This window comes from Aythya ferina (assembly GCF_964211825.1).
Source record: "Aythya ferina genome assembly, chromosome: 20".
Classification (NCBI taxonomy): Eukaryota; Metazoa; Chordata; class Aves; order Anseriformes; family Anatidae; genus Aythya; species Aythya ferina.
In genome coordinates this window covers 9,810,117-9,816,946 of record NC_140318.1, presented here as the reverse complement: position 1 = coordinate 9,816,946, position 6,830 = coordinate 9,810,117, and the positions used below count along the sequence as shown (strand labels likewise).

At 55.9% G+C, this 6,830-nt stretch overlaps 1 long non-coding RNA gene across 2 annotated transcripts; it reads left to right on the top strand.

Moving 5' to 3' along the window:
- Positions 1-1,464: 1,464 nt before the first annotated feature.
- On the top strand, positions 1,465-3,505 carry LOC311422034. Of its 2 annotated transcripts, none has more exons than XR_014685147.1 (2): positions 1,465-1,568; positions 2,397-3,505. It is a non-coding gene; the product is annotated as an uncharacterized lncRNA (long non-coding RNA). The 2 variants fall into 2 exon arrangements; XR_014685148.1 differs by lacking the exon at positions 1,465-1,568 and adding an exon at positions 1,740-1,857.
- Positions 3,506-6,830: the final 3,325 nt, after the last annotated feature.

Sequence of the window (6,830 nt, the reverse complement as noted above, 5' to 3'; positions counted from 1 at the left end):
CTCCTTGTCTTCCAGCCTGCACAATCCGCTTGAGTCTCTCTATCTTAATGGGCATTAAAATGGTTTCAAATTAGATCTACGGAAAATTGAACTTTATTCCCTCGGAACTTCAGTCTGGCCTTTAAAAGCCAGCGGTAATAGTTGGGTTTCGTGTAAGAGCATCTCTGATCTCAGAAGCTCTCAGCCTGGGCGGGAGGCAGCAGCACCAGCAATTCTCCGCTGCGGAAACACAGCCACAAGCCGAGGGGGACGCACAGCACCCAGCACACCACGAGATGAGTTGGGCAGGGGCTTGGCTGGGGATGTTTGGACCCAGCCCCACGCTTGTCCCGGTGCAAGCCCTGCTCCTCCTGACTGGCTTTGCACCCAGCTTTTGGCTCCGTTTGGTCCCTAAAAGTAGGGATGAGGACAAAGAGCCCCCAGGCTGTGCCTCATTTAGGGAAGTGCCCCCTGGGGACACCCCGGGTTGTATCTGGCCACGGTGGCGATGCAGCCCCACACAGTTTGTCCAGCCTGTGACCAACCTGTGTGGCTCCATCACTGTTAAAAACCGAGCAGGGAAGGGGTGACGGCAGCTGCTGGAGACCTGATGTGCCCCCACTGCTGGGAGGATTTGGCGCTCAGGCTTTCCAGGAAAGCTCTTTGGCAGGGCACTGGGAGCAGATGGGCATCCCCCAAAGGGATGGGATCCCCACAAGGGGGGGTTAGCCTGGTGGGGACGATAGACACATCAGCCACAACTACACCTCCCGTCTGCTCTGTGCTCGTGGGGTGTCCACAGAGCAGCCTCCACAAACTGCTGGTGCTGCTCACAGAATCACTGAATTGCAGGGTTGGAAGGGACCTCAGGAGATCGTCAGGTCTGACCCCCCTGCCAAAACAGGTTCCCTAGCGCAGGTTGCTCAGGTAGGCATCCAGACAGGCCTTGAATATCTCCAGAGAAGGAGACTCCACAACCTCCCTGGGCAGCCTGTTCCAGTGCTCTGTTGCCCTCACCGTGAAGAAGTTCTTTCTCATGTTGGTGCAGAACTTCCTGGGCTCCATTTTGTGGTAATTACCCTTTGTCCTGTCCCTACAGACCACTGAAAAGAGGTTGGCCACATCCCTCCATCTCCCACACTTATATATTATATAATATATAATATTATATTATTATAACATATTTGTGAACATTAATAAGATCCCCTCTCAGTCTCTTTTTCTCCAGGCTGAACAGACCCAGGTCTCTCAGCCTTTCCTCACAGGGAACATGCTCCAGGCCCCGTATCATCTTCGTGGCCCTCTGCTGGACTCTTTCCAGGAGATCCCTGTCTTTTTTGTACTGGAGAGCCCAGAACTGGACACGGTATTCCAGGGGAGGCCTGACCAGGGCAGAGCAGAGGGGGAGGATCACCTCCCTTGACCTGCTGGCCATGCTCCTTTTAATGCACGCCAGGATGCCCTTGGCCTTCTTGGCCACCAGGGCACACTGCTGGCTCCCCAGGTCCTTCTCTGCAGAGCTCCTCTCCAGCAGCTCATCCCCCAGCACCCCCGGACACCCGGTGCTTGTGGTGGGTCTGTGGGGCCAGGTGAGCTGCCAAAAGCCCTCTGCGAGCTGCAGGCTGGGGACTGCAGGGGTTCTGGGTGGAGGCAGGAGCTGCACAAGGGCACTAACGGGCTTTTGGCAGCCCCAACCAACCTCAGCTGGGTCTCTCACCCACAGGGGCTCCATTTAAGCTTAGCCAGGGGCATTGATCCTTGCCTGAGCTGCCTGGGGGTGTGCTGGTCTTCAGATCAAACCTTGGTGATCCAGCTCCTGACCTTGGTTGGGTTCCCAGCCTGACCTTGGGCCTGTCTCATCCCTAGGCTTTTTGGAAGGTCTCTAGGCTGTGCCTTTGAACTTGGGCTGCAGATTGACTTCAGTTTAGATTTGTGGTGTTGTGGGGGACTTACTGATGGGCTGGGCTCTTGGTTGGATGTTTCCAGCATCTCTGGGTCTGCCACACCTGAGGGCAGAGGCATGGGACCGTGGCTGGGAGCCCCTGCCCTGTGGTTCTGGTGTCCCTGATGGACCTTGGGAGGGTGGAGGGCTCTGCAAGGGGCTGCAGGGGAAAATGAAGTGCTGGAAGAGGTGGGGAATGGGTGCCCCTGGGTGGTGCCCCCTGGGGTGGGGTAGGAGGATCCCCTCCATAGTGCTCCTTGCAGTGTTCCCTGATGCCTCTCCACGGTGAGGTTCCTGGAGGGTGGTGGCACCCCCAGCTGGGCACCTGGTGGGTGTGGGGAGCACTGTGCTGTGCAGGAGAGCTTGAGCTGGGACACTGCTGCTGCTTTCTCAGGCTCTGCTCGCTGTGGGGACCATGCACCCAAGGGTGCAGGATCAAGCTCCTGACCAACAGCAGTCTCTGTTTTGTTTTCAGGACTGTGTCTGGCTGAAGATCACTATGGATGTGGCTGTGGTGTCTGCTGAACTTAGGAGAGAGGAACGGGAACCTTGAACTTCCTCTTGCTGCACTTGGGTGGGAGGACGTGGGCTTGGGGCCAGTGCAGTGACCGCCCCTGTGGGGCTGGGGTGCGATGCTGACAGCCCCAGTTGCAGCACGGGGCCAGCTCCCCATGGTGACACCTCACACCAGTGTCCATGTGAGGAGCTGGGGACACCACGGTGTGTCCCCACCACACAAGTCCTCTCCCCATGCATAGGGACAGGCAGTGGCAGGCTGGGGCCAGAGTGCAATTTCATTTTCAGTCCTCAATTCCTGCAGAGATGCAAGGCTGGTAATGGGATGCTGTGAGCAGGAACACATCTGTAGGGGACAATGAGATGCAAATGACACAATTTTGTTTTGTTTTTTTTTTTAAGACCATTTCATTTATGCAGTTCGTGCAGGTGCTGGGGTTGCAGCAAGGAAGTCAAGTGATAGGATTTTAATGTTTGCCAAGGGGAAGGGGGACAGGTGGAGCTGTAGTGGCCTGCAGACAGGCAGGTGGCTGCTGGAGGCAGGGTTCAAACCCGAATAAAGTGACTGGGGGTGCTGCTCTAGGCCTGGGCACCATGATGCACTGAATCCAACATTCTTGTTGGCCTTGATTTCCCCCCCTGCAGCAGATGTGTGTGTGCTGGCTTGGCTGCACCAGTGGCTGAAATGTCAACGCACACTGGGTTGGAGGAGGACTTAATCAAGGACGTGGACCCACGTCATGCTTGGGGTGCTTCACCTTGTCCATGACCCCCCAGGCCACGCTGTTTCCTGTCTGTTCTTACTCAGTCATACCATGTCCTTCCCTCCCTGCCCTCAGCCAAGGGTGCCATGGCTTGTCACACAAGCCCTGTGGTGCCCAGTGTGTCCCCTTCCCACCCTTCTGGGGAAGGGACAGGCCACCAGGCCCTGCGCAGAGATCACTGCTGGCCTGCTCTGAGCTGCCTTTCTGTGGGACCTGTGTAGGCGAGCTGACTGCTCAAGGAGCTGGTTCCTTGAGGCTTCTGGCAGGAGCAGTGTCCCTAGAGCTGTCACAAGCTGCTCTGTGCTCTGCTTATGCCCCAAGGGCAGGGGCTCTGATGTCCCCCCACAGCCCAACGAAAGGGCCACGAAGCTGCTGGCTGCAGAAGCATCCGTGCTGCCTGCTCACTCGGTGAAGGTGGGCTGAGGACTTCCTTGGCTTGTTGAGGTGGGACCTCACCTCCTTACCGGTGGGACCGAGCCACCAGCTCGTCTGGCAGTGCTGTGGGCTGGCAGGGGATGTCCTTTGTCATGGTTGTGGCAAGGTGGAACAGTGCTGGGAGGGGCAGCTGGGACAGGCCCCGGGGGCACGCGCTTGGTGATGCTCAGGCTGGGGCAGGTTTGTCAGAGGTGACTCACCTGCTCCTGACGGTGCCGCTGGCATCAGAGCAGTGCCCTTTGAGCTCATGGAAACACAGATCAATGATGACTGACGGAAGGGAAATATCCTACGAGGAACAGCCCTGCTGTGGGCAGGGGGAAAGGAGCAGGGGCAGGAGCAGCAAGGTGAGGGGGGGGGGACGCCCATGCCCTCCTGCTCCCCACCTGGCATCCACCTTGATGCAGTCAGAGAGCAGAAGTCGTTCAGAGAGCATTGCTTTGTGCTGAAAAATGTTCAGCAGCTGATGGTGCCCTCTGGCAGCAGTGTGTCTGAGGCCACTCCTGTCTGCCCGGGTCTGGGAGGCTCCCTGGTCTGTGGGGCTGCTCTCCTGATGTCCCTCAGCCAGCCCTGCGAGGGGGCTGTGGGGTGTCCCCACCCCAAAAGCTCTCTGTGTGGGATGCTGACGTGACCCCAGCGCCCACCCTCCTCCCCAGGCACTTCCTCCTGGCCTGCAGAGAGGACTGGGGGATTTCTGGGTGACTTTTTATTGTTAGCTCTGTCCCTGGTATCAGGGGCAGGGTGCATCCCACAGCTTTTAGCAGCCAGAAGGGGGACATCTGGGCTGGTTAAATTAATCCTCATGGGGGGCTGCTGAGAGGTGCAGGGATCACTCCTCCAGCTGGGGTGGTCTCAGACACACCACTGCTGCCTTCTGCCCCTGGATAAGGCCCCTGCTGGAGGTCATCTCTGCCTCTGTCAGCAGCATGGGAACAAAGGAGAAATGCAAAAGACCTATAAGAGTCCAGCCCTTAATTTTAACATGGCCCTTGTCTCAGAGCAGGGGACAGTCCTCCTGTCCCCAGAGCCTGTGGGTGACAGCAAACAGGCCGCAGTCCCCGCTCTGCCTGGGCTGTGATGCGGAGCCTGTAGGGACGGGACTTCCCTCCTGAGCCTCTTGTCCAGCCCTGCTCTGAGCAACAGAGGCTCCTCCAGTGAGGGAGGAGATCACAAATCCCATCAGTGAGATTAGAATAATAGCAATAGTAATTAACGCCTTGCTGCTCTCTAAGGATTTTCTAGCAAGGCTCACCAGGTGCTGGATGGGTGTTAGGCAATTACAGCAGTAGCACCCACGTAATGGAGACAGGTGACAGCTGTGCCACCGGCTTGCAGTGGCTCTGCTGGGGACTTGTTCTGTCCCCTGATTTTTCTCAGTGGATTGGGGAATGAAATTAAATGGGAGGAGCTGGCTTAGGAGGGGTGACCCTGAATCAGCCTCTTCCCACAAAGGTGATGGTTGGGGCGGGGGAGGGGAAAGCAGCTCAGGAGCTCCTGGTGTTGCTCATGGATGCTCACCTGGTCCCTAGCAAAGAGACACAAATGCCCCCATAGGAGCTCAAGGGCTTGAAAATACCTCTGTGTGCATTTGGGGACAAAATCCAATGCATCAGCTCCTGCATGCGTGTCGATGGAAATCTGCAGGAGCAGCCTCCCCCATAGAGACACAAATGCCAGTACGTGGGCTTGCGTAGACACAAACCAGCACAATAACATGGAGGCTGGAGAAAATGCTTTGTGGGGAGAGACCTGAAGAGCTCAAATTGCTTGGTTTTTCAGGGAAATTGAGATGTGTCTTGATTTCAGCGTGTAAGTACCATCACAGGGAGAAACTACTTGGCACCAGAGTACTCCTTAATGTCAGGGAAAGGCAGAACAAGAACCAGTGGCTGAAACAGAAGCCTGCCAAAGAGGGACTAAAAAGCAGATGTGTATGTTAGCAGTGAGAGAGGCGAGGAGTGGAAGCAGACTGCCAAGGGCTGTGGCAGGACTTTTTTCTCTCTTGGTAAAGGATAATTTTTTCTCTCTGGTGGAGATTCCTCAGCTGAATCATCACCCTATTATACCTCTTAGTTGTCTGCCCACCCCCCTCCTTGCACGGGGGGCTGCTAGAAAGCCCTGGGACATCAAGATCCTAGAGATCTGTACCCCTGGGGTGGGACATTTAGCTGGAATGCCATCGTGTGCCCTTGGGTGAGCTGTATGGCAGAGCCTGTGCACCCACCGAGCAGAGAGGGGGACCACAGCATCAATGTCTTGCCAGCAGAGAAGGAAGGTGTGCGGGAGGTGTGGCAGAACAATGCTAAGTACGGTGTGAACTGATGAAAGGTGTCAGCCCAACACAAATGAATAATCGGTGTTGCTGCTGTCAGTACCAGGTGGCACGGTTGGCTGGCCAGGGAGCTGGCTGAGAAGCAGTGAGGTACTGGGCAAAGCAGGGCAAGGGATTTGGAAAGGTTATAAACCTTTATATTATATTTATATTATAAATATGTCAGTGTTATGGGTTCTATATACACATGTGTGTAAAAAAGAAGTTATGAGTGATATATACAGTACAAATACATCAGTAGTGAGCCCTCCAGGGGCTCCCTGCTCAGATGTGTAGCTTTAGCCCAAGGGAAGTTTGAGATGCAATGAGCAATTTCCTCGGCTGTGCCTCTGCTGTTTTCTCTCCTCCTCAGTCACAGCAGCTCCAGTGCCTGATGTCTTGTGGTGTGCTGGGGTGTCCCCAGCCAGCAGCTGAACCCCAACCCTGTTGTCCAGTAGGACAGGGGAGAGCACTGGAAAAGCAAGGGTGATTGAGATGAAGACTCCTCAGCTGGAGAGGAGGAGAGGCCAAGAGGCCAGGCTTGCCCATCTCCCCAGCCCTTACGCACCCTGAAGCGACAGAGCAGGTGACGATGACTTTGCAAGCTACGAGCTGTCCCAGAGATAACACTAATGCCTCACCCAGGAGTGCTCACCTCATTAAAGCCTGTGCCAGTCACTGCTCAGGTATCTCAGCTGCTTCTATGCTGCCTCTCCTGGAGGCTTCCTGGTCCTGCTGGGGCGATGATGGCCGTGGGGCACGGGAAGCTGAGGCATGGGCAGGTGCTGGGTCATCGCGTGTGGCTGGGGGACAGCCTCTGCAAGGCCAGAAGGGGACACATTTAAGTTACAAGAAAACGCACATGATTTAACCACGAAGCCTT